This window comes from Adiantum capillus-veneris, chromosome 17, assembly GCF_014529385.1.
Source record: "Adiantum capillus-veneris isolate H3 chromosome 17, ASM1452938v2, whole genome shotgun sequence".
Classification (NCBI taxonomy): Eukaryota; Viridiplantae; Streptophyta; class Polypodiopsida; order Polypodiales; family Pteridaceae; genus Adiantum; species Adiantum capillus-veneris.
The window spans coordinates 142,385,205-142,411,943 of NC_140947.1; the positions used below are offsets into that span (position 1 = coordinate 142,385,205).

The following is a 26,739-nucleotide window of genomic DNA, read 5'->3' on the forward strand; positions in this document are numbered from 1 at the left end:
TACTTCTCGTGAAAGCAAGTCGGGGTGCTAGGTGGAGTGGCTATTGGAGCAGATGATAAGGTCGGTTTTGCATTTGTGAAGGTTTGAATCCGTGTCGCCCTTTTGTTAGTGTAGTGTATCCTTGAGATGAATGAAAGGGAACCTTGGTCGATAATTGAATAAACTTGTGAGGCTGCCAGTAGAGAGAAAGAGAAACGTCTAGATGCCAAGAAAATCTCATGGCCCTCCTTTTCTTGTCAGTTGCATGCTATTCGCTTGCTGACAATGACGTGAAAATATTTCTCACACAACATTACATATAAAGACGTTGACGGTGTCCTGCATACTTCTCTCTACGTTCTCTGAGAGCCAGTAACCTTATGAGATCTTCTCCGTGCCCAACATTTTCTCTACTGGTGTGGGACGGGCGCACGTAATGTGAAATAATAGAGGAGGCAGTAGGACATGGGGTACTGCATGACGACGAAGACAATACAAGAGAAGCATGTCGACTGGATAGTGGGCGCGAAGGGGCTTGCAATCAGGTTCCATCGATGGTGGTTGCCGTTGATAAGGCAGCAGTGCAGTGTGAAAGGCCAATAGGGAAGATAAATTTGTAGATTTGTTGTAGTCAAGTGAACAAGCTCATCTTGATGGTGTTGGAATTAGGGTTGCAGAGAAACACACACAGCTTGGAGAAGACGAAGGAATCTCAACGCACACAATAGAGAGTGTATTACTTAGTGTGCAATGGAAAGATAGATAGCCCTAGAGTGATGGGCGTATATACAATGCACGGGGGGAAAAACCTCCTAAAGAGGGAAAAAATGCCCCGGCGCTCCTAGTGTGTTCACAGACATCACTACCACATGTATATGGTAACAAATCCCCCCTGGAGTGATGCGGTGAACGAGAGCTGGCACATGAGTAAAGGGAAGTGCCATGCCCTGAGGACAGGATCAGTCCACAAAGGGGAGTAAACCCAAAGCTTTGTGGAAAGCTTCAAGATTCTCACGAGACAATGCCTTTGTGAAAAGATCTGCAAGGTTGTCCTGTGTTGGCACATAAGCCAAGCTAATATCGCCTGCTGAGAGCCTCTCCCTAACATAGTGGTAATGCACCTCAATGTGCTTTGTGCGAGCATGAAAAACAGGGTTCCTCGCAACTGCCAATGCGCTCTGGCTGTCAATGTAGATAGTGTTGGCAGTGTCATGTCCAACACCCAAATCAACCATAAGGCGTCTGAGCCATACACACTCAACCGCAGCTGTGAAGACTGCCCTGTACTCAGCCTCACAACTCGAAGTGGCCACAGTAGGTTGCTTCTTGCTCAACCATGATATACATGAACTGCCAAGCATGAAACAAAAACCACTTGTAGACATTCACGTGTCAAAACAACCAGCCCAATCTGAGTCGGAAAAAGCATGTAAGTCTGGCGGCAATGATCCCCCCTTGGGATAAAACAAGCCAAGATGTAAAGTGCCACTAAGGTAGCGAAAAATCCTCTTGACAGCCTGTCAATGCTTAGACCCTGGGCTATGCATAAATCTGCTGACCTGTGAGACTGTAAACTGAATATCTGGCCTCGTGTTGCATACATAAATGAGGCAGCCAACAGCAGTTTGGTAAAGAGTGACATCAGTAGGATTTCCAGCATCATATAGACTCAACTTCAAACATGTTTCCATGGGAGTGCCAATATGTTTGCAATCCTCAAGTCCAAACTTACATAGCAATGTTTCTATGTAACTTTTCTGACACAAAGCAATACCACCATCACACTACTTAAATTGTATACCCAAGTAATGATGCAACAGCCCCAAATCTTTCATCTTGGAAGTAGCATTCAAATCAGCCTTAAATTCAGCAATATGTCTCTCATTTGGTCCAGTGATCAACAAATCATCAACATAATGAACCACAACGAGAAGTACATCACCCTCATGCTTTACATACAATGTGCTTTCTGTTGGACTTTTACGAAAGCCTCGTTTAACCAAATGAGTGTCAGCTTTCTCATACCAAGCACGAGGAGATTGCTTCAACCCATACAAATCCTTCTTCCATCTGCACAATTTGTCCTCTTGTCCTTGTCACCATTCAAGAAAGCAGTAACAATGTCTGATTGATGTAGATCCCAACCAAAATGAGCTGCCAATGCACATAGAAAACGTACAGTAGTCATACGACAAGTGGGAGCAAAAGTCTCTTCATAATCTATGCCTTTTTGCTGTGCATAACCTTTTGCAACAAGTCGAGCCTTATGGCGATCGATCTCACCATCCGGCTTGCGTTTCAACTTGTAAACCCACTTTGTACCAATGGCCTTTTTGCCAGGAGGCAAATCACATAAAGTCCATGTGTCATTTTCTATAAGTGCATCATATTCTGATTGCATGGCAACCATCCAATTTTTTGAATTCTGTGCTTCATCAAAAGAAAGAGGCTCCTCAACATCATGTAAGCTAGACACAGCCAAAGCATAACAATCTGATGCATAAGATGCATGCGAGAGCCTGAACGAGTACGACTAGACAAAGGTGCATCCAATTTACTGTCACGCAAAGTGTGCACCAGCCATTTTGGCATACCTCTAGCCTTCTCATTTTCAGCCCTTTCCTCATCAAGTACATCATGTACATCTACATCAGTAATAGGCTGATCTAAAACATTTTCACAAACCCCCATAGGCTGTACATTTGCCTCATTAGAACTTACATTCGTATTTTCACCCCACTGAAAAGAGGCAACAAAGTGTCATAAATGTCATGTGAGCTTACATTTATGTCTCTAGTACATGACAGCGAGGGCTGAACAGAATCTTCCACAAACACTACATCCTGAGAAACCAGAATACGTTTTGTTTGCGGATGATACAATCTATAACCTTTGCTTTCAGCACTATAACCAACAAAAATACATTTGAAAGCCTTATCAATCCAATTTTCTGCACTTCACTTGTGGCACCAAAGCATATGCCAAACAGCCAAAAACATGCATGTGCTCAATAGAAGGCTTTCTATCATGCCATGCTTCATATGGAGTAATAGATTGCAAAGCTTTCGTAGGACAACAGTTAAGTACATAAGTGGCACACATGATGCGGCAAAGCTTGACTTTTGACCATACATCGTGCCATTTCCGTAAGTGACCTTTTTTTCCTCTCAGCAACACCATTTTGCTGAGGTGTATAAGGCATTGTATATTGGTGTTTGATCCCATGACTAGCGAGAAATGCATTAAATTCATGAGACATATACTCCCCCCCTCGATCGAAATGGAGGGTGCCCATAGTACATTTCGAGACATTTTCAGCCATATCCAGAAAATGTTTGAAGCACATAAAAACTTTGGACTTCGCTTTAAGCGGAAATACCCATGCATGCCTAGAGTAATCATCAATGAAAATCACGAAGTACAGGTAATTGCCCAAGGATGGAGTTTGCATGGGCCCACAAACATCACTATGCACAAGCTGCAACCTGCATGTGGCCCTAATTGAACCATCCTTTGGAAACTTGGAACGTTGCATTTTACCCAGAATACAGCCTTCACAAACATGTTTGACAGGTGCTTCAAGAGGCTGCAAAGAAGAAACCATATCAGATTTTTGCAAACGCAGCAAACTGGCAAAATTCAGATGACCAAAACGTGCATGCCAAAGTTTTGCATCTGAAATAGCCCTTGAATCTGCAACAACATTTGCAAAATCTTGTCCACACTTGTCATACAAAGTGAGCTTATATAGCCCACGGCACAAAAGCCCAGATGCAACAATTTCATCACCAAAACTGAGATCATGAACTGTACATCTGTCATCCACAAATTTGACTACAAGTCCAAGTATAGCAAGTGCGGATACAGACAAGAGATTCTTCTTGATCCCAAGTACATAAAGTGCATCAACAAGTGTGAAGGAGCTGCCATTAGCAGCAGTGAGCACAATCTTTCCAACTCCTTGAACTGGATAAGAGGCGTTGTTGGCACAAGTGACTGAATTCCCATGAGGGATAGACTCGAGAGAGGTAAACAATTCACGATGTGAGGTAATGTGCTTTGTAGCACCACTGTCGAAATACCACACATGTGAATCTGCAGCAACTGACAAGCATGCCTCATGGACAGCAGGATTGTAAGTGCACTCTGCGCTAAAAGCCCATTCTGCATCAACATCAGCATTACAGTCTCCTTTCACAAAAGACTCAACAATGGCAGCATTTGTAGTGGAACCAGCATTTGCAGTGGAACCACCCTCTTTCTTCTTAGCCTCTTTGGCCTTCAACTTAGGACACGACTTGATCAAGTGATCATTAGCTTTACAATAATGGCAATGCATCTTCTTTTTGCCCTTGTCACTAGAATTTTCAGACGAATTACTGCCAGCAGAAGCATTAGGAACATAATTTTTGCCACTCGTAGTAGAACCATAAGAAGTGGCTGCATTATTGTTACCACCCTTTGTTTGAGAAGCAATAAAAGCCTGTTCAACTGCACGCTGCCTAGTCCTGTTTTTTCTGGAAAGTGACTCTTGCAACAGCAATGTGCATAATGCATCAAACTTGACAACTTCTGGATTTCCTTGGGTCATAAGTCTCCAAGTACTAGCAAAAGTCTGGTAAGAATCTGGTAAGGCATCAAGAACAGTCTGCATAAGGGAACTGTCTGAAATGACTTCTCCTGCAGAAATAAGTTGCTCATTGATATCCTTGACACTAGCAAGGAAAGTGTCCATATCATCTTCCTCATGCATAATCTTCGACTCCAGCTCTTTACGCAGCAAAGCAATTTTAGCCTCATTGCGGCTTGCATAAAGACCTGCTAGAATATCCCAATCCTGGTTTGTAGATTTTGCTGAACGGATGTGAGGAATAATGGTGCGCTTCACAGACAACGCAATCAATGCATGAGCCTACGCATCCTTAACATCCCAATGAGCTTGTTCTCACGTAGGCAAAACAACTCTAACAGCAGCAATCCTTGCAGCAAGACCTGCAACATCCTCAACATCGCCTACATCCTCAGAACTAGGACGTACATCAATGCCCTGCACAATGTTCCAGATGCCCTTTGACACAAGAACATGTTGCATCATATAAGCCCACATAGGGTAGTTGTCCCCATCCAACCTGTCCTCAGTAGGAAACATCTTGAACACATCTTTGTTGTTGTTGTCAGCCATGGTAAATGCTGCACCTGATGTGAAAACTGCCCGAAAATAGGAGAAATGGAGCGGGAACAACACGTGCTATATAGCACAAACCGTAAAACACTATAAGGAAGCTGTTATGCAAAAAACGGAACTGACAGAAATTTTGCACAAAATGACGAAATTGCTTGTGCAGACCTGCCTGTAGTGGAAATGGAGGCCGAAATGAGCCAAAATCAATTTCACAAACATATAAAATTCCCTTTAGGATACATTCAAAGAAGAATTTTTTAAAACACCTAGTAATTTACTCTAATTTCTTAAATTTTTCAAGCGGATTTTTTCCTTCTCCTCCCACATCAACCGGTTATTTTGATTTTTTAACTGGCCCAAGGAAAAGTTGAGGCACACTATTCCCAAACACTGATCTTTAGAAAACAGATCGCTTATTGTCTCGATGATACTGATATTGTTTCTTGTTTTTTTATGGAGAGAGAGAGAGAGAGAGAGAGAGAGAGAGAGAGAGAGAGAGAGAGAGAGAGAGAGAGAGAGAAAGAGAGAGAGAGAGAGAGAGAGAGAGAGAGAGAGAGAGATCCAAGCATCTTCTATCACTTAGTAACGTTCTTCCTGGTGGATGGACATAATTGTCCAGGTAGCAAGATTTCCATTCCAACTTATCTTGAGCAAACACAAGCTAAAAACAGACTAAATTTTTCCGCAAAAAAAAGTATAGAAACTCCCTCTTGTTGAAACTGTCTTTAGATGTGAAGAAGGCTCTTGTGTTACCTTTTAGAGTAGGGCATGGCTTTGATCTTCACAGAATGGAGCCAAATTTTCCTTTTATTATTGCCGATGCCATGAATATTCAACATGACCAAGGATGTATTACATATTTCAACGGTGATGTGCTTGTCATTGTGTGGTAGATGCTATGTCCTTCTGGCATCTGCCAAATTTTTTCAAAACAATGATTCAAAATGGAAAGGAACCGCATCTTCAGTCTTTGTGAAAGAAGCTATTCAATATTTGATGCATGAAGCGAGATATACTATGGGAAATTTAGATGCCACCCTCATATTACAAAGGCCAAAATGGAGTCCCCATAAGGAGGCCATACAGTCAAACCTCTGTGAGCTTTTTGGCATAGATCCTTTAGTATTTGATGTTAAGGCCGAAACCCATGAAAAAGTCGATAGCTTGGGAGAGAATTGTAGCATTGTTTCCCACAGTGTTATGTTATTGATGAAGAAATAAGAAAGCAATATATAGTAAAGATTTATAGGCTTTAATTGCTACCGGTGTTTCTAGTAATTAATTATTGATTAAGCAATGATTCACAGAGAGAGAGAGAGAGGAGCAAAAGAGGAAGAGGAAGAGACATTTTAACATCATAGGAACATTCCACAAGATATTTCATACCTCTATCGACAAGTCTTGAAGTGCCCCTCTAAAGGGAAGGTAAGGGAAGGGGAGAGCCTGAGAGAGACGTGCCTTACGAGAAAGAAATCCGAGAGATTTAATGCACAATCACATGATATGTGCGTTAGTAAATTTGTGTCTTCTTTAACACATAGCACACTTGTGAAGATGCCTTGCACTTGCTAGTACTCATACTAATAGTAAAGTCGATCACTAGCTTGTATATTGGTGACCTAACTTTAGAACATGGTCCATTCACTTCTAAAACTTTCCAATAAAGTATTTCTAAGTTCTAAAACTATGTTTTTGCTAGCAATGGTGTTGACATTTATTGTTCAATTTCAAAGAAATATCTCTCTCTCTCTCTCTCTCTCTCTCTCTCTCTCTCTCTCTCTCTCTCTCTCTCTCTCTCTCTCTCTCTCTCTCTCTCTCTCTCTCTCTCTCTCAAATCACTTAATAACTTTGCTCGCTTTTGAGCTTGCTCAGATAAGTTTGCTTGATGTTTTGTAGAACTCATGATTACATATAATGTGTTGCACACAAAGAAATCACAAACATTACAAGAAAACATATTTGTAATGCAAAAGATTAGCATATCGTCAAAAAAATCAAAGTAGCATGTAATGAGTGATATAATGATTTGTCCAGGCACTGATGAATGTCTTGTGGAAGGTCTTCACAACCACTTGAAAATTTGCATAGTCAAAATCAGCTCATGACTTCAATTCCCAAAACTTGAACGTTGCATCCAAGGTTTGACATACCTTCTCCTTGCAAGTTCTAGTTGCACCATTGTTTGCATGATCAACTATAGCATTGTGAAAAATTTTAAACCTATTGTATCTCAATGCTTTTTCTTGTACACTTTGGCTTTTACATTGCCTTCCACTTGTAAGCATTGATAGGAAGATTTGAGCTTTTAGATCACCAATGGACAACTTCTTTGGAACATCTTGGCCAATCTTAGAGCTCTTTTCATCCTACTCTATCTTAACATGTCCTCTATGCAAACCCATCTCTAAGAGCATTGTCTCTAAGGCTGAGATTGCCCTTTTCTTTATAGGGAGAGGTCAAGTGGTCCATGGGAAATGTAAAGAAACATTAATTTTTATAATTATCTTACAAAGTGTATGCATTGTGAATATGTGTACCTTGGATAGTGAGATATCCAAAATGGGTCAAAAGTTGGGGACGCAAAGATGTCTATCCGATGCTCTTCTCCAATATGGCTTGTCGAGGATGTAAACACATTCCATGTAATACAAGCAAGGGCTTTTTCTTGTTGCTCCTTTGGAAATGTTGTACATGCATTTTAAGGTCTCTAGGTCTTGAGCCATATGCCACTCAATTGTTTAGGAGCTTATGCCCTCCATATCCAATTTCTTTCCATTTATTTGTTTGCTTATTATTTCTAGGATGCTAGTTTGTGAAAAACCCAATTCAATATATTGAAGTTCTCAAACAGCACCTAAAAGGGTAATTTTAAGGTGTTTGGAATGCACATTCAAAAGCATATAGCTTAAACATAATGTTAGCTCACCTTAAACATAACCTCAGCTCACGTTGAAGGTAGCAAGAAGAAAAATAACTTGTGCTTAGATTAGACACTAAAGTTTCTAGGGTCATACAGTCCAATGCTTGCATCCACGGCTCTGCTCATGAATGTGATTATGACTTGCTCAACCTTTGACTCTTTTACAAGCTCACACTCATCTAGCTTGATGGAAAACTTTAGGACACCATTTCACTCTTTGGAAGTAACATTGAACAAGTACACAATGTATGTATGTAGGGTGTTTGGTGATTTATATGTCAATTCAATGTGAAAAGGACTTCCCAACATTTGAAGCACCTCCTCATTCACTTCTCGTCTTGGTCTTTGAATAGAGAAAGGGTTTGGAAATAGCATGTGCTTGATGTGAATATTTTTTACTTGTTTTTTCATAGACCTAAGTAGGAGGAGTTAGAAATACAAACCCTTTTTGAGTGGAATAGCACTACAAATGATGTTACATACTTGTAAATGGTAGCATATCCTTTATTCAATATACCAACTTCATCCAAAATTGAAATCCTATGCATGGCGTTGGTTCTCCTTTAAAAGGTTATCAAGATGTTTGGCAAAGATCTTACCATAGTGCTTGTCATCCAAGAGGCCAGTAACGTTTTCTCAATTCAATATGAGCTCGTAAGGCGGCAAGGAGGTGGTTGTGTTGTGCTCCACTTCCTTGTCAAGGTGCAGCAAAGATTTGGGAATGCATGTCAAAAGTGAGAGATATGTGTGAGAGATTATTGCCAAATATGGTTTTTGGGAGCAAGTAATAGTGTTTTTGATGTTGTAAGTAAATATTCTTGGAAGTTACTAAAGTGCAACTAATTTATGGGTTGAAAATGTAGTTTTCAAAATGCCATGTGTGTCTTTATGGCTTGCTAATCGGGGTCCAGATGGAGAACTTATGGACATTTTGATATTTTCCAAGGGCCATTTCTATTGTTTTTAGACTGTATCAAGGTCCATGCTTGGGTGACTGGATCCAATTTTATAGGGTTTTGGATAAACGTGTCTAGTATGGGCTAGAGCATGTGCTTTGTAGTGCTCAAATCAGGTATTAATTGCTCAAGTTTTGGACGATACAACTCTCTCTATAGTTCTAGGTCTCCATGAGCAGGACAAATGGATGCAAATGCAGATAAAGTTTAAAGAATTGTCAATCATAATTTTGTGCTTAGTACTACCTCATTGACCTAGCATGTTAAATATTATGTACTTTGAAGACCACAAAAAATTCATGAAGAGCTTCATATATAGAATGTTATCTCTTAGAGACAATTGATTGCAAGATATGTGGAATATGGCAGTGGGGGGGCAATGAAGTTTTGGGTTGTTTTTGAAAAACAAGGGAAGGTTTTAGTTAATTGACATGACATATGCTAGCACTAATGCTAGACAGGGCCATTGAAGTAATGGCAATGCTTTGATTTATATGCATACCAAGAGTGTCTAGCTTGGAACTACCTTGGTCGATAAGTATGCAAAATCTGGTGCTCTTTAAAAAACACGAAGATTGCTTGAGTAGCTTTGTGTTGGGGACAAAGATGATAGTTGCGCATAAAAATTTTCACTCATATTGTTAGTCAATAGATGTTGAAAAGAGATGTGAAACTTGGCAAAGTGTTGTTTGAAATGTATGCCAAATTTGGGGCAAAGGAGCTTGGGTCAAAGCAATGTCCACGCATAAGAGCGTGGCCATTAAATGGCCGCCCATAAGGGCTTTTGGGTTGGCCACCCATAGCGACAAATACATTAATGTAATTCGAATAAAGGAGGGGGAAACATGAGTATGGCATGGGAGGACGGAACAAACAGCAATAGAGGATTTCAAGAGCTCGTGGCGAGTAATAGGGAGCGTAGATGAGCCAGCTCATGCAATGTAAAATGGACTACATGCCTAGGTTTCCCTTTTTGGCCCTCATCTTGGTGACTTTGGTGCTGCTTTGGACCTTCTACTACCATGTCATAATAGCCTTTCCCATGCCACATCAGTCACGATGGCATGATTGTTGTGAGAGGGAAAAGGGGATTAAAAAAAACAAGTTTTTTTTTTAAAAAAAGGGAAGATTATGAGGAGAATGGTGTAATAGAGTGGATTATATACAAGGAGATTGGGGGCAAGCAATCACAAGAGGAGGAATCTCTCTCTTTCACAAGCTCTCACTCACTCCCATCATAGGGAAATCTCTCTCTCTCTCTCTCTCTCTCTCTCTCTCTCTCTCTCTCTCTCTCTCTCTTGTTAGGAAATAAGACGTAGCTAAATAGATAATTGAGTAGATTACTTAATGGAGAGAGACAGATTTATATACACGAGATTATAGAGTAGAGAGAGAGAGAGAGTACACACGATATACGTGGTTCACCCAATGTGGGCTACGTCCACGAGAAAGCAACCACTCAATGGCTTTAGTACTTCAAAATAAGAAGTAGTTTACAAAGGGATTATACCCTTAGTGGAGCTCCCGCCTTGCTTCACTCTCACCACCTCACACTCACCTTGTTGCATCAACTTCACACTATGAAATGTGTGTAGAAATGGCCTCCTTTTATAGTCCAAAAGGGCTGCCCTCTCTTATGAGAGACAGCCATGTGTAGCCGCCCTTGTGCGAATAAGTCCAAATCGGACCCTCCAATCCGCCCATGTGTGGCCGCCCTTGAGAAGACAAGTCCGCTTTTGAATTCGGCCACCGACCACCGGCCATTGACTTCCGACCACCGGCCATCGGCCATTGACTACCGGCCACTGGCCAACCGACCGGTTGTTTTCCGACCACTTTCCAGCTGCCGTCCGGCCATAATATTCCGGCGAAAAAAAAAGTCTCAGGGGCCTCCGCCCCTGAGGCCTTTAAAGTTGCCCCTTATTCTTGTCCATGAAAATTTTGGTTTCCGGTGAGTGATTTTCCTTCATGCACGATGGCTTCTCCTCATAATGGGGGCCTTACAAATGTGTGCTTTTACCACAGAAAATTACAAGGGTCAATCAGGCTCCATACTTAACATCTCTCTCTCTCTCTCTCTCTCTCTCTCTCTCTCTCTCTCTCTCTCTCTCTCTCATCAAAGAAGGAGATCTCTCTCACCAAGTCTTCATAGCTCTTCCTCTTGATCTCACCCACTTAAACAAGCTCCCATATCCTTAAGATCCATACCCCTCTCTCAGTTCTTTAAGAAACAAAAAAGGAGGGAAGAGCCAAAAGAGGATTAAAAGGACAACATTAAGGGCATCAAGGAGTGCATGAAGAGGATAATTAAGTAAAGTAAAACATTAAGGGTGTCAAGGAGGGCACGAGCAAGAGAATTAAGTCAAGAAAAGGGCTTCAAGGAGGGCAATAAAGAGATTTTAAACATGTTAATCAAGAACCGGAAAGAAGGATTTGAACTTCCTTGTCCATGTTCCCTTTTTGTTAGCAATGCCCTTAATGACCAAGCTTTGTAAATCAAGCTCCAATTTCGGTTAACTCTATCAGTTTAAAGCAATTCATATGTCATTTTTAAGCATTCTAGATGTCATTTAAGCCATTTTATTTGTGTTGTGCATCTTTTCTCTCTTGTTTCCCACAGCGATGTCGGGGGATATGGTTTTGAAACGTGAGCCGAGAAGGGGCAGCACCTATGTGTGTGTGTGTGTGTGTGTGTGTGTGTGTGTGTGTGTGTGAGAGAGAGAGAGAGAGAGAGAGAGAGAGAGAGAGAGAACAATAGATGGAATCAATGTAGATGAAGCTTAAACACTTGAATCTAGCAACTTGAACAAGATTCTGAAGCTTGATTACACAAAGAGGATTGTTAACAACATCGCTACTTGAAATAAAATGTTAATTAAGGAGTTTAAGCTCCTTACATCGATTTAACCTGACTTAATTCATGTGATATTAGAGTAAATAAAACTTTAGTTATCTCGATGATGATAATGTTGAGGTTGATGATAATAATATTCAGGATGATGATGCTTTCCCCCTTGCCTTAATTGGCCTTAAGAACTCTACAATTTCATTCCTGCTCTCTATGTTGTTCATTTCTCATCAAGAAGTCTTCAAGCTTCCTCCTCCGTTTTCTTTCCACCACCTTTAGGAACTCTCTAGAACTTATATGATTGCCTTCCTTGGCTTGCCAAGCTTGCCTTGATGCTCTTCCTCTCTTTCATTCCTCCTTTGTTGCTTCAAGGTCGAGAGAGAGAGAGAGAGAGAGAGAGAGAGAGAGAGAGAGAGAGAGAGAGAGAGAGAGAGAGATTAAATGATGAAGCAAGAGGCAAGCTATGGAAATTGAGAGAGAAATATGAGGAGATACGATTAATTATGGCTTAATTAAGATCATGCTAATAAGCTTGGGCTTAAAACAATAGCGAGCGAGAGACTTTGATGGATTTCAAAGCTTTTGGGAGAGAGGGAGAGATCCAAAGGCTTCATGGAGCTTTGCTATAATAGCCAAAGAGGGATCTTGCAGCTATGGTGGTCAGGAAAACTTGGAGGGCTTTTTACAAGTAATATTAAGGGTGCTTAACCATGAGCTATATATATATATATATATATATATATATATATATATATATATATCCCCGGGCTCATGTGAGCTTGGCTATATTGAGATGTGATGTCCTCCGGCTCCCAGGAGAGAGATATCCCCCCTTTCTTGTTGAGAGTTTCCGTTCTCCCCACTTAAGAAATTGCCCCAATAGTGGAGTAGCAAAATATCCACATGAGCATACATTTCCTATAATAATCAACTTCAAGCATTTTTGTTGCAAATATACAATTCATGGATCCAATAGAAAGCAACCCCAATGCATACCCAAAAGTAACCATCTGTATTGAACCTACATTTGAAGTTCCCTAGAATCTCTTGGATCAAATACCATTAAGAGAACATAGCATTGATGGGCCCCACAATATACTTGAGCGTCACTTGAAGCATAGTGCAACACCCACATCCCATAAACTCCTAGTAACTTAATCTCATTACTAACTCAAGCCTTAAAGAGCATTGACTCCCTTTTACTTGCAGCCAAACCATCACTGACATAAGCATCATTAGAAAAAATAGCATCCAAATCCTACCATAGTTGGCATACTGTCCAAGGAAATGAAGAAACTTGTACACCTTTTTCAGTACCCATGGTGATTTAGTATTATCACCCCCTCTAGCTTCATAGCCATCATGAAGAACGTTGAAACAATCTAGACCTATATTAGTAGGGGCATATTTACTTGAGATTTGAGCTTGATCATGGAAAATAGCTCTAGCCTGCAAATCTTCATCCATAGAAATCCTTAGGAAAACCACTCTTCAAAGCCTCAACATTCATCAAAATTGTAGGAGTTACCTCCTCTTGCAACCCCTATATAAGCATAGAAGTATATTCCCCATGGGAACTGACGCGATCTAGACAATCTTCAAACTCATCAATGTCGTCATTTTCTTCATCATCTGCATCCACACTACTTATCAACCCATCATAACACTAAAAAGGTTCATTTGGCACCCCCTCTAAGGGGATACCCTTAAGCATATCCTGTGTCGTCTCTTCAACCTCCTACATTTTTTCAAGTATTGTGTATATAATAGCTTTGTTGATGCAATCATATGTAGTAAACATGTTGTCCCAGACAGCTATAGTGTTGATAGATCCATTAGTATCATGTAGAGGCTCATCTTTTGGATGAACTTTTTGAGAACATCCCATAACAAGGTGAGTAGCTAGAAAAATGCTTGATGTACAGTCTACATCTTCATGGAACCATTATTGGAGGTAGCTTCCATGCAATAAATCTTTGAAAAAAAATCATATTTTTCTATTTCAGCATTAAATTCATTCTTTACCTTTGCTAGGTTGCTCAAAATATGGTCCTATGAAGCTGAATGTGCTACTTCTAAAGCTATATTTTCTTTGGCTTTACTCCTTGCAGAAATGTGTTTGTCATAGTTGAGGAACTGCATTTGATCCCCTTCATCTTTATTGAAGTCAATCTTACTTCGTTCAGTAATCTGTTCTATTTCCAAATCCATAATCCTTGACCTTTCACAAATAAATTTTTCTGCAAAATAATCCCATTGTGTCAAATACGTTTTTGCCAGTTCTTGAACTAGATCTTTGAGCTCGAAGCTTACAACTTCTTCAAAAGATGCAATCATCCAATCTTTTGGAACCTTTCGCCTCTTCATCTTGGATTCATAACATGCAATAATAGCCTCTGAATCATATCCTTGAAAAACATGATATTGTTCCCGCCATCTCCACCACATCATCAATTTGCTTTTTCATCTTCATGGCTTTCACTTCAAGAAAACATCCCTGAACTAATTGCAACATTTTTTGGAAAATCTGCAATTGCTCGGTTCCCATCAAATCTTTTTGAATTGAAATCTCGAATAAACTGCATCAGTTGTTCTGACATCTCCTCTTCACCTCCCACCCCAGCTCATTTCACGTTGGATTCACCAAAAATGTTGTGGGATATGTGTTCGAAATGTGAGTTGGGAAGGCGCGGGGCCTCTAGCTATGATAGGTGAGAGAGAGAGAGAGAAAACAACAAACACAATCAATGTAGATGAAGCTTAAACACTTGAATCTGATAGCTTGAACAAGATTCTAAAGCTTGATTACCCAAAGCGAATTGTTAACAACACCACTACTTACATTAAATGTTAATTGAGGAGTTTAAGCTCCTTATATCGGCTTAACCTTACTTAATTCATGTGATAATAGGAGAAAATAAAACTTCAATTATCTCGATGATGATAATGTTGAGGTCGATGATAATAGTATTAAGGCTGACAATGCTTTCCCTCTGGCCCTAACTGGCCTTAAGAACCCTACAAATTTCATTCCTGCTCTCTGTGTTTTCTTTCCACCGCCTTCAAGAACTCTCTAAAACTTCTCTAATTGCCTTCCTTATCCTGCCAAGCTCGCCTTGATGCTCTTCCTCATCTTCATTCCTCCTTTGTTGCTTCAAGGTTGAGAGAGAGAGAGAGAGAGAGAGAGAGATTAAATGATGGATCAAGAGGGTGAGCTATGGAAATTAAGAGAGAATATGAGGAGATACGATCAATTATGGCTTAATTAAGATCATGCTAATAAGCTTGGGCTTAACAATAGCGAGTGAGAGACTTTGATGGATTTCAAAGCTTTTGGGAGAGAGCAAGAGATCGGAAGGCTTCATGAAGCTTTGCTATAATGGCCAAAGAGGGATCTTGTAGCTATGGAAATCAAGAAAACTCGAAGGGCTTTTTACAAGCAATATTAAGGGCGCTTAAGCATGAGAGAGAGAGAGAGAGAGAGAGACCCCCTCATAGGGTTCATGGGATCTCGGCTATATTGAGATATGATGTCCTCCAGCTCTCACGAGAGAGATATCCCCCCTTTCTTTTTGAGAGTGCCTGCTCTCCCCACTTATGCATGCAATAACCTTCTAAATCTAGCTCAACGTTTTTCCTTCCCTTACCACTAGCCATATTGCTAGTGGAGGGCGCAAGAACATGCCTTAATGATGCAGCAGATCAGACTCGAACCACAACAAAATATTTCTTTGATGGTGCCTTACGGCAATGCCATGGTATTCCCTTCGCAATTTGCTTCACGATTGTCTTCTTCTGAAGCTCATATAGCGACCATTGCGAGCAGCTCTCTGCTCCTCCCTCTGCGCCACTCGTTGGTCGACGCCCTCCATGTCTTTTTTATTTACCTTTTTACATTCATTGGCCCTATTTTCCTTAATGGGTGGCCATTTCCATGGACTTGGGCAACCTTTGGCCCTTAGGTGCACCTTATTTAGCTTACATGTTGACCGAGGCACCATATAAGGCATTGCTGGCTAAAAATTTGAGACTCGAGCTCATCAAGAACTTAATGTGCCTTTGTTAAGGCACCACATTTGGCATATACGTTGATCAAGACATTGCTCACCATGACATTTGGCATGCACATCGACCAAAGCAGTGTCGGTCCACCTTCCCGCTGCCATGTTGGACATTCCCCGTACTCAATGCTCTCCAAGAGACGTCCTTAAATTGAAAGCTCATCAAAAAATTTATGTGTTTATGTACAGGCACCACACTTGACATAGATAATAACTAAAGCATTACCAAAGAAAATCACATCTTACTTCTTCTTGCCACTACCATCGATGGCCCTTTAAAGCCTCGTATGGAATAATTTTAGCTTAAAATTGTCTTGTTATCAAGACCTGACCACTGATCAATAAATACATAGCCTTCAAAGAAGCTTAATCTACATCCCTCTGTCCACTTTCCCTCCATGGATGCGGAGTTGCACGACAGCGAGTAGCTCAGTGCCCCGACTCACCTTGTGAACACATATCCCCCAACATCTTTGGTGAACTCAATGCGAAGCGAGTTGGGGTGGTAATTTTTTGTTGATAAAGATGAAAACATTGTAAGAAGTGATGATGCAACCAATGATGTAAAAATTTTCTACTTACATGCAACAACAACAAGTTGCCTAGCAGTAATTTAGTTTGCATGAGCGGATTTGTAAAGCTTGATAGGTAGTTATAGATAAATTACAATGGTTTGAGGCTGAGACATTTCAAAAATAAATTGCATCTATGAGAAACCTATGGAAGATAATGGGATTGATTATCAAAATTTAGTAGAAGGTTTTCACTTGATTGTAGTGCATGAACTAAGGGCTTAAATTGCAGAGCTACAAGTGGCATAAGCAGCAAACTGACAAGAGTTTAAAAGATCTTTGCAAGATGAGTGTTTTCTTGAAGACTACTAGAGGGTAACTAAGTATAGAAGAAAAATAAGGACTTATCTTCATGAGAACTACTAAGGAAACTTGATAGAAAATTTATCAATTATCTATGGCAAAACAATGTTCATTGAAGCTTGAGAGGGTTGAGCTATTTATCCAAGTTGCCGATCCATGACTTCAAAGGAGTTTGGTGCAACTACTTGAAGACTCAACATGTGAATTGGGTTTAACATTTGATTTGTAAAATAGTTTTTGAAGCAATTATTATGATCATGAAGGGCAAATGAGGGTTGATAAGTTGATTGTGGTATGTAATGTAAACATAGTTGAAGAGGTATTTATCAAGAGAAACCATCCTACAATACCTAAATTGGAGAAGCCAGTTCTTGATGAATTGGTGAAAGGTATATAGGAGATAAATTTGAATTTAAAAGTAGTTAATCTTAAAGGATTATGTCCAAAGGCTTCTACCTCAAAACAAAGGCAATGCACTCCATGCAAAGATTGGGATGATCAATGCATGTGGTGCAATAGTGAAGACCATGAGTGTAAACACTGTGATGATTTTAAGGAAGCATACAAGAAAAATGTTATGGATAAGAAGATTCATCTTAAACAACTAGAAGTGTTTGCATGAAGGTTGCAAGGAGAAAAGCTAGAGATGCAAGGTAGGATGCCCATCTTACACAAAAGAAGGCAAAGAAGCTATGGTGGAGAATGGAATCCATCAAGCAAACTTGGAGAGATCCAAGCTTGGAGAAGTCTCATAAGGAGGAGACAAGGTGAACCTATGTGAATTTCATGAAATCAAGGCTGGACGTTAGCAAGAGAAACTATTGAAAAGAGTCTAGTTGAGGTAAGGTGTTGAAGATGCAAACTCACACCATCTCATCGCATTAGCAAGGGTTATTGGAGATGATGCAAAATTTGAAAGAATGTGTTGAAGATCCAAGTTCAAATAATCTCTTCCATATTTCATACTTCTTATAGATGCTATTGAACTTGAGGGAAGGTTTTGAAGATCCAAGTTTATATCCATCTTGCATAGTTCTTATAGATGCCACTTGAATTTGAGGGAAGGTGTGGAAATATGCAAGTTCACACCATCTTTGTTACATTGTGAAGAAGAGCTAAGGATGAAGGCATGACATAGGTGAGTCAATACGGACTCACGTATGATGTGATGGCATGAGGACATATGCCCATGTTCATGGATTTGACCCCATCTACATGTTGGAGGTCTCTATGACAACCACCTAGAAGATTGGTGAAAATGATCAAAAAGGTACAAGCAACTTTAGAAGGTTCAACATGGAGACTTGTAGGAGTGATATCAACCACCTAGACATTAGTGATCTTAGGAATAAATACAAAGAGAAGTTGTTCTCCTAAATATGGCCTACAATTTGATTAGATATGTTATCCTAATTTCACTCCTATTATTTTTGGTGAAGGTACAAAGTTGGTTGCATGCAGAGTTGCAGACTACATATCGAGGCCAACATACCAACTTGGGAATTAACTACCAAGAGATACAACCAAGATCTTATCGTGGTGTGTGAACCAAATTTGTGCCCTACATCATGGAGGATCTACCTACCAAAGGGATCCCTAAAACTCACGTGAAGAATTTATCTACATCAGCTATAAAAGAGTACAACAGAGCATGTTGCAATTTTCCCTTTGTAAACAAATGGTACCTAGGTGTACCCTAGTGCCTAGAGCTTAGTAGTGGTGCCTATTCCAATATGATATTGGGCTAAATCAAGGATGTGTTAGTGTTCAAGACAATTGTCCGACCACCCATCCCTAACCACACTAATTTATTCTTTGCATATAATGAAAGAATAAGGATCTGAATCAGTCCAACAATGTCTTTTCACAAATTACTTCCAAAGGTCTTAACTTTGGTGATGAGATGAAGGCCATGTTCTTACTATGTTCACTGCCATCATCAACCATAAGTAACTTAGCACCTAGCAAAAAACTTGTTTTTAATGACATTACTAGCACATTTCTCTCTGAGGAGATTAGAAATCTCTTGATGCAAGTGGGCATGGTGATGCGTATATGGCTAATGTCGTGACAAGACAAGGCAATGTAATTGTAGTCACGGTCATTCTCAAAATTGCAAGAGCAGTTGTAGAAAGACTCATGGAAGATACATGAAAATTGTTGATTGTTATCACTGCCATAAAAAGGAACACGTGAAAAAGGATTGTCGTGCATTAGAACGTAAAAAAGTCACAAGAAAAGTGAAATATAACACACCTAAGAGCAGTGTGAAGATAGAATAACTTAGTGTTGTTGAGTCTTCGAGTTTTTAGAGTGTTCTTGATGTGACAAAGCCATCGAATGTGTTGATCTTCACCTCAAATTTGACTCTTGATGCATTGTTAGCTCTTGAGGAGTGTTATGCTCAGAATTGGAGAGTGGACTTACGTGCTATCTTTCATGTGACTCCTCATAAGGAGTGCTTCTCCACATAGACTATTATGCATGGTACAATCAAACTAGGATAATCTTATGAGCTTGATATATGCGGTATTAAAGCCATAAAACTATGTATGCATAATGGCACCAGGTTTATGTTGCAAACTATCAAACATGCTGCAAACTGTCAAAAACATGTACCCAAATTGACAAAAATTTTGATGTCCATCAAGAAATAAGAGCTTAATGGCACCAAGTTTATGATGCAAGCTGTCGGACAAGTACCCAAATTGACAAAAGGTTTGATGTTTGTCGGGCAATTAAATGATTTGGATTATACTACTATTTTTATAGATGGTTCTTGGATAATCACCTACAAGTTGGGAGTGTATTACTTTTGTAGTCCATGGAGTTCTCTCAAAAATCCATGAAATTACTCCACTGGTCTCTGACTCATTGTATTCACTCTATGTCTCTTTAGTGAAAGATAATTCCCTTTGTGTAGCCGAACTTCCATCTACAGAGTTGTGACATAGCCGGCTGGGACATATGAGTCAAAAAGGAATATAGATACTGCAGTGTTTTTCTTATATTTCCATGCTAGATTACTTTGATTTTTCTTTATGTGAGCATTACATCTATGGGAAAGAAACCAAGTTGACCTCGATTCCTAGAGAAGGAGTTAGGAAACCCTCTAGATCTTGTTCATGGAAACTTATGCGGACCTACGCCTGTTAAGTCTCTAGGGGGGCTATACTTCCTAACATTCATAGATGACTCTACTAGGAAGGTGTGGGTCTATCTCTTAAAGCAGAAGGGTGAAGTATTTAGTGTCTTTCAGAAGTTCTTAGCAATGGTAGAAAACCAATCAGGTACATGCTTAAAGCTTTGCAAACTGATCATGGAGGTGAGTATATCTTCTCTGAGTTTAAGGATTTATGCAATGAACGAGGCATTAGAAGACATTTCACCATGCCTTACACACCTACCCATAATGGTGTGGCCCAAAGGATGAATAGGAATACCTGGGAATGGGTCACTTCTATGTTTTCTACAGCCAGTTTACCTCTCGAGTTTTGGGAGGAAGTTGTTATGACAATTGTTTACTTGATAAATTGGTCTCCTAGTACACCATTTAAGTATAATATTCCACAAGAGATATGGATGGGAAAACAGCCTGATTACAATAGGTTACGTGTATTTGGGTGTGAGGAATTATCACATGTGCCAAAAGAGCTTAGGCAATACGTGGATCCCAAATCACACAAGTGCATTCTCATTGGATATGGTGTGGATGAAGAGATGGGATATTGTCTCTAGCACCTGGAATCTAAGAAGGTTATATGTAGCTCACAGGTGATATTCAATGAGTCTAAGATTCATAGACAACTAGTGAAAGAGATTGAATATCACAAAGTAAGGTTTGAAGATGTTGTCTCACCACCAATTACACATAATGTTGAACGTGTTAGTGATACAGACAAATGTTGCTCGAATTGAGTAGTCAAGAACTTAGAAGATCTGATTGTGTATCTCGTGCACCTGAGCATTTTCAGCCAAGATTGGACTATTTGTGAGTCACTAACTACGGTGAGCCACTGGTTATAAAGAAGCTATTCAGATAGACGATAGCATGAAGTGGGAGCAGGCTATGCAATTTAAGTATAACTTGATCTTAGCCTATGAGACTTGGGAATTGATAGAGTTACCAAATGGTAAACAAGCATTGCCTTGCAAATGGGTGTACAAGAAGAAGTACACGACAAAAGATCATGAGCTTAAGTGTAAGGCTATATTGGTTACTAAAGGATTCAAGCAAAAGAAAGGCATAGATTTTGATGAGATCATTTCTTGAGTGGTCAAGATGACTCCACTGCATCTTTTTATTAGTTTTAGTAGCCATAGAGGACATGGAATCAGTTCAGATGGATGTGAAGATGACGTTTCTTCATGGAGATTTTGAAGAATATGGTCTACATGATGCAACCAAAATATTTTGAGAAAAATCCTGAGAAGCCAATAAGGGCAGAGCTAGTGTGTAGAATCAAGAAATCTTTGTATGGACTAAAGCAAGGTTGAAGGTAGTGGTGCATCAATTTTGATAAGTACATTCAATCCCAAGGTTATGTATCATGGATCCAAGAGGATCGCTGCTTGTACACAAAGTGGTTGAAAATTGGTTCCCTCAACATTCTAATTTTGTAAGTGAATGGTATGCTTATAGCCAAGAAGTCAAAAGATGAGATTTCACTTCTTAAGGATGCTTTCAGCAAGCAGTTTTTCATGAAATATTTGGGAGATGCACATCATTTTCTTGGTATGCGTATCAAGAGAGATCATAATTGTGGAGTACTTGAACTATCATAGGAGCAATATATTCACAAGATCTTGCAACATTTTAACATGCAAGGGGGGCAATCATTGAGTATCCCAATGGCTAAATATGTAAAATTTAGCAAGAATGATTACCCCAAATCGGATGCTAAAAAGGCAGAGATGAAAAAAGGTGCCATATTCCTTTGTAGTTTGGCAATTTTATGTTTTCCATGGTTAGCACGCAACCAGGCATTGCCTTTGCAGTGGGAGTGGTTGGTAGGTATATGGAAAAACCGAGAAAAAATCATTGGGAAGTAGTGAAGCATATCTTGAGATACATCAAGGGTCCAGCCAGCAAGTGATCACATTTTAGTAACAGTGATGCATCCATATTTGGATACACTAATTTTGATTATGCAGGTTGTGTGGACATTAAGAGATCCACAACTAGCTAAATTTTCTTGTTTGCTGGAGCGGTAGTCACTTGGAGATCATATCTCCAAAATTGCACTTTGTCTTCTATCACTCAGGCTGAGTATGTTACAATTTCTAGTGCCAACAAGGAAGTGTAAGGGTGCAAGCCATACTAGTTGGGCACCACCCATCTCTAACTCTAACCTTATTCTTAATACATAAAGAAATAAGGAGAAGTGGTGTATTATCCATAGCTCCACCCATATAGAGCGTACACTCTTTTGCACCCGCACTGGCACGCATTTGCTCCATCTCACAAGTGGTATTAGAGCACAAAGGCTCTCTTGAGATTGATGATGGAGCATGCACAAGCTTCATCTGGAGCTAAGGCTCAAAGCCTTATAGCAGGTAAATATTTTTAGAGTTCTGTGGAGGATCTCAAAACTCAGTAGGAAAGGAGTTTCTTGGAGCTCACGAAGCAAGTGATTTCACACAGTCCTGTGGAACTTTGGAGGACCTCTACAGTTAGTGCTATAGAGCTATGCAGCATAGCATTTTAATTTTTCAATGCTAATAACATGAAACAAAAGATTGCTCTACAATAGCAAGGCAACAACGTTAAATTTTACAACTCTAAGAGCCTTGGTATCATATTGTTATAGAAGTCAGTACATAGCATTGAATTTAACTCAAGGGCCTCAATAGGTAGCAAAACAGAGAATTAAAGAAAATTGTTGGCTCCATGAGGTAGTGCTACAAGCTTGGAGAGACAGAGAGAGAGAGAGAGAGAGAGAGAAGAGACATTACCATACACACTATATGTGTGGGCTTCTCTGATATCGGCATCTTGTCTTTGGCTCTGGACTCTTTGACATCAAGTATAACTTCTCGAGCTCTGACATCGACACACATAGAGTGTGTGTGCACATTCCGCTTTTGACATCAACTCCATCTCAGGTACTGTCGGTTTTTGGCATTGACTCTACTCAATCTCAGTGTTTGGCATCAACTCTCATTGACATCAATTTTGGCATTGACTCTTCTCAATTTCTTTGACATTGGCTTTTATGGCATCAACATTGCTCTCAAGCACAAACAATGTTTGGATGTATGCCTTTTGTGGTTTCTTGATATATACACTTGTGGATTTTTCCTGAGTCCATGATCGTTGATTCCCACTACTAGCTAGAGTTTTTCTTGATTAGTGGGACATGGAGAGCGGCCACTCTCTGTGTAGCAATCTCTCGAGAGACGCATTTTCTTGAGCACACTACTTGGAGGCATAGATTTGGCATCGACATTACAGGTGGTGTTAGCGTTCGAGATCTGATCATAGATTGCTTTTTGATCGAGGCGGTGTAGCATTTTGCATCAATATTACAGGTGGAGTTTTACAGGTTTACATGTTTCTAGATATACACAAGTATAGTGCCTTTCAGGAATTTTTGGCAGTTATTTTGAAATCAGTTTCTATGCGAACAGTTATGCGTTGGACATAAATAAACTTTTTTGAGCACACAAAGTGCCATTGAGCTCTTTTGAGAGCAGATATCCTTGTAGGGATTTTTCTACTACATGCAGAAGTTTTTTGGTGCGTGTCTGTGCCCGATTTCTCATGTACACTGAGTTGCGGTTACTGCCATGTGGAGCCATTTTTTGGGAGATTTTGGTAATTTTCCCGACCATTTCTAAGACTCAGATCGAAAGAGCCCTTTCTGAGACTATGGCTAGTCTTAAGTCTGTTTAGCCTTTGGAGGGTTGTTTGCATGAGGCTTTTTTGAGCTAGAATGTTCTCAAATGTTGAGACACTTTTGGTGATACAGGTTGCTAGAGTATCCTTTTGGTATCCTTGCAATAGGACCTGTATCTGGAAAGACACTTTTGCTTTTGATGCCAAGTTGGCGGTCAAATGATAGTTCGTTACGTCAGTCTTATGCCCAGTGATTGCTTTTCTCACGTTATGCATTGATTTTTTCTTATTTGGTTTGCGATTTTGCTCCCCGTACAAAGAGACTCTGCCGGATTTTATTATATGCGTTCTTGACACATTTGAGTGCTCACAACCAGTGATTCTCTCCTATTTTGTCTTGAGTTTCTACTCCCATTGTAGGGGATTTGGGAAGCTCTATCAAAATCCTCTTAGCACTTTTTGCCATAAATCTTTGATCATTTTCTCTTGAGTTATGGCTACTAGTAGTGCTTCAAAAAGGGAAGACTACTACATAAAGAAATTTGATGGCACAAATTTTACGATTTGGAAGTAATATATGCTTGATTTCTTCATCATATAATAAGGGCCTAGTAGTGCCATTGAAAAAGTGTAGAGAGAATTCTTACACTAACAACCAGTGGGAAGAGCTGGATGCTCGTGCTATTGCCACAAATAGATTACGTCGTGGCAATACCATATTCTTTACGATTATGGACAAGACTACAATGCAAGATCTTTGGGTCTCTCTATGCATATCTTGGGATGGAAGAAGTGCTTCTAGCAAAGTTTTCTTGATGAGAAACTTTGTGTTGAATATGAAAGAGGGTACCAGTGTTAATGCCCACTTGAATGAGTTCAATAGCACATTTTTTCAGTGACATCAAAAGGGTTAGATTTTTATGATGAAATGAAGGCCATTTTCTTGTTATGCTATTTGTCTTATTCTAGGATACATTCAATACTACGATTAGTAACTCCGCACCGGGTGGTAAACCAAAGTTCAATGATGTTACTTGTGCATTTCTCACTAAAAAGATTAGACATCAATCTATTGATAGTGGTGGGCATGGAGATGCATATATGGCAAGTGGCAGCATAGGCAGTTGCAGCCATGATCATTCACAGGATCATAAGGATCTCCAAAATTGTAACAAGAATCAAGGCCATGACTTGAGAAATGTAGAATGCTATCAGTGCAGTAAGAAAGGCCATTTGAAGAAATATTGTTGTGATTTGAAGTGTGAAAAGGACAAAGCTATTGTGCAGTTTGACACTCCAAATAGCAGTGTAAGGATAGAGGAGATCAATGTTGTTGAATCTCCACCTCCAGAAGTTGTTTCTGATGTGCAGTATCCATCAGATATGCTTGTTTTTTCTTCCTTCGATTTGAGTCCAGATGCGTTATTGGATCTTGATGAGTGTTATGCGCAAAAGTGGGTCATCAATTTAGGTGCTAGATTCCATGTTACTCCACATATACTGCTATGCATGGTTCAATCAAGCTTGGAGATTCCTATCAGCTTGATATATGCAATATGGGAGATGTCAATTTATGCATGAAGAATGGCACTAAATTTATGCTTCGTGGAGTCAGACATGTTCGTAAACTAACTAAGAGTTTGGTGTCATTTGGTTAGATTGATGCTCTGGGCTATACTACTATTTTTGGCAATGGTTCTTGGATGGTGTGTAAGGAAAACTTGGTTGTCATAAAAGGTCACCAATTTGGTTGATTATACTCTTTATATATCTCTTTAGTCAAAGAGAGTTCTATGTATGTAGCCAAGCACCTCCTAATGAGTTGTGGCATAGCTGGCTAGGCCATATGAGCCAGAAAGGAATGACAATCCTTCAATGTTTGGGTTACTTACCTGTGTTAAATTATTTTGATTTCAATTTATGTGAGCATTGCATCTATGGCAAGCAAACTACTTCCTCGCCATTACATCAAGAGTTGGGAAACCCTCTAGATTTGGTTCATAGCAATTAATGTGGGACTATACCACACAAATCTCTAGGGGGACTCTACAAGAAGCTAGATCCCAAATCATATAAGTTCATATTCATTGGTGGTGTAGATGGAGAGATGGGATATCACCTCTGGCATCAAAAATTTAGAAAGGTTATTCGCAATTCACAAGTGATATTCAATGATTTTAAGATGCATAGACAACCTATTAAAGACGACAAATATCAAAAAGTCAGATTTGAAGATGTAGGCTCCACATGTTGGGAAAACCAACTCAATCTATTGGTGATGTTCCTACCACTAGTAGTGCTCCAAAGAGGGTGGAATCCAAAAGTCAAGCAATGAGGAGATCTACATGTATATCTCGTGCATCTGAGCACTTTGAGCCAAGATTGGACATATATTAGCCCACTTGTTACAAAGAATCTATTCATGGAGTATTCCTATGTACCAGGAAAGGAAACTAACTGGTTCAAGTCCGATCGCTTTCTTGGATCAAAAAGGTTGTGATAGTTTCTAGCAGATGGAAGATAGCATGAAGTGGGATCACACTATGCAATCTGATTATAACTCAATTTTAAACAATAAAACTCGAGAATTGACAGAGTTAACAAAGGGAAAACGGGCATTGCCTTGCAAGTGGGTGTATGAGAAGAAGTACACGGTAAAAGATCCCAAACCTAGGTATAAGGCTAGATTGGTTGCTAAAGGCTTCAAGCAAAAGAAAGGCATATATTTTGACAAGATTTTTGCTATGTAGTCAAGATGATTACACTACATCTTGTGCTTGGTTTAGTATCCATAGAGGACATGGAATTGGTCCAAATGGATGTAAAGACTGCATTTCTTCACGGGGAACAAGATGTGCATGAAGCAGCCAGAAGGTTTTGAGATAAATCCTAAGAAGCCAATAAGGACAAAACTAGTGTGTAGACTCAAGCAATCTTTGTATGGACTAATGCAAGGCTTAAGGCAGTGGTGGTACATCAAGTTTGATAAGTATACTCAATCCCAACGTTATGTAAGGAGCCAAGAGGACCACTGCTTATACACAAGGAGGTTGAACAACGGTTCCCTCATCATTCTCATC

General features: G+C 39.8%; 1 pseudogene; it reads left to right on the forward strand.

Annotated features, from left to right (window-relative positions):
* Positions 1–444: 444 nt before the first annotated feature.
* On the forward strand, positions 445–6,382 carry LOC147438221 (2-C-methyl-D-erythritol 2,4-cyclodiphosphate synthase, chloroplastic pseudogene; annotated as a pseudogene).
* The last annotated feature ends 20,357 nt before the right edge of the window (positions 6,383–26,739 follow it).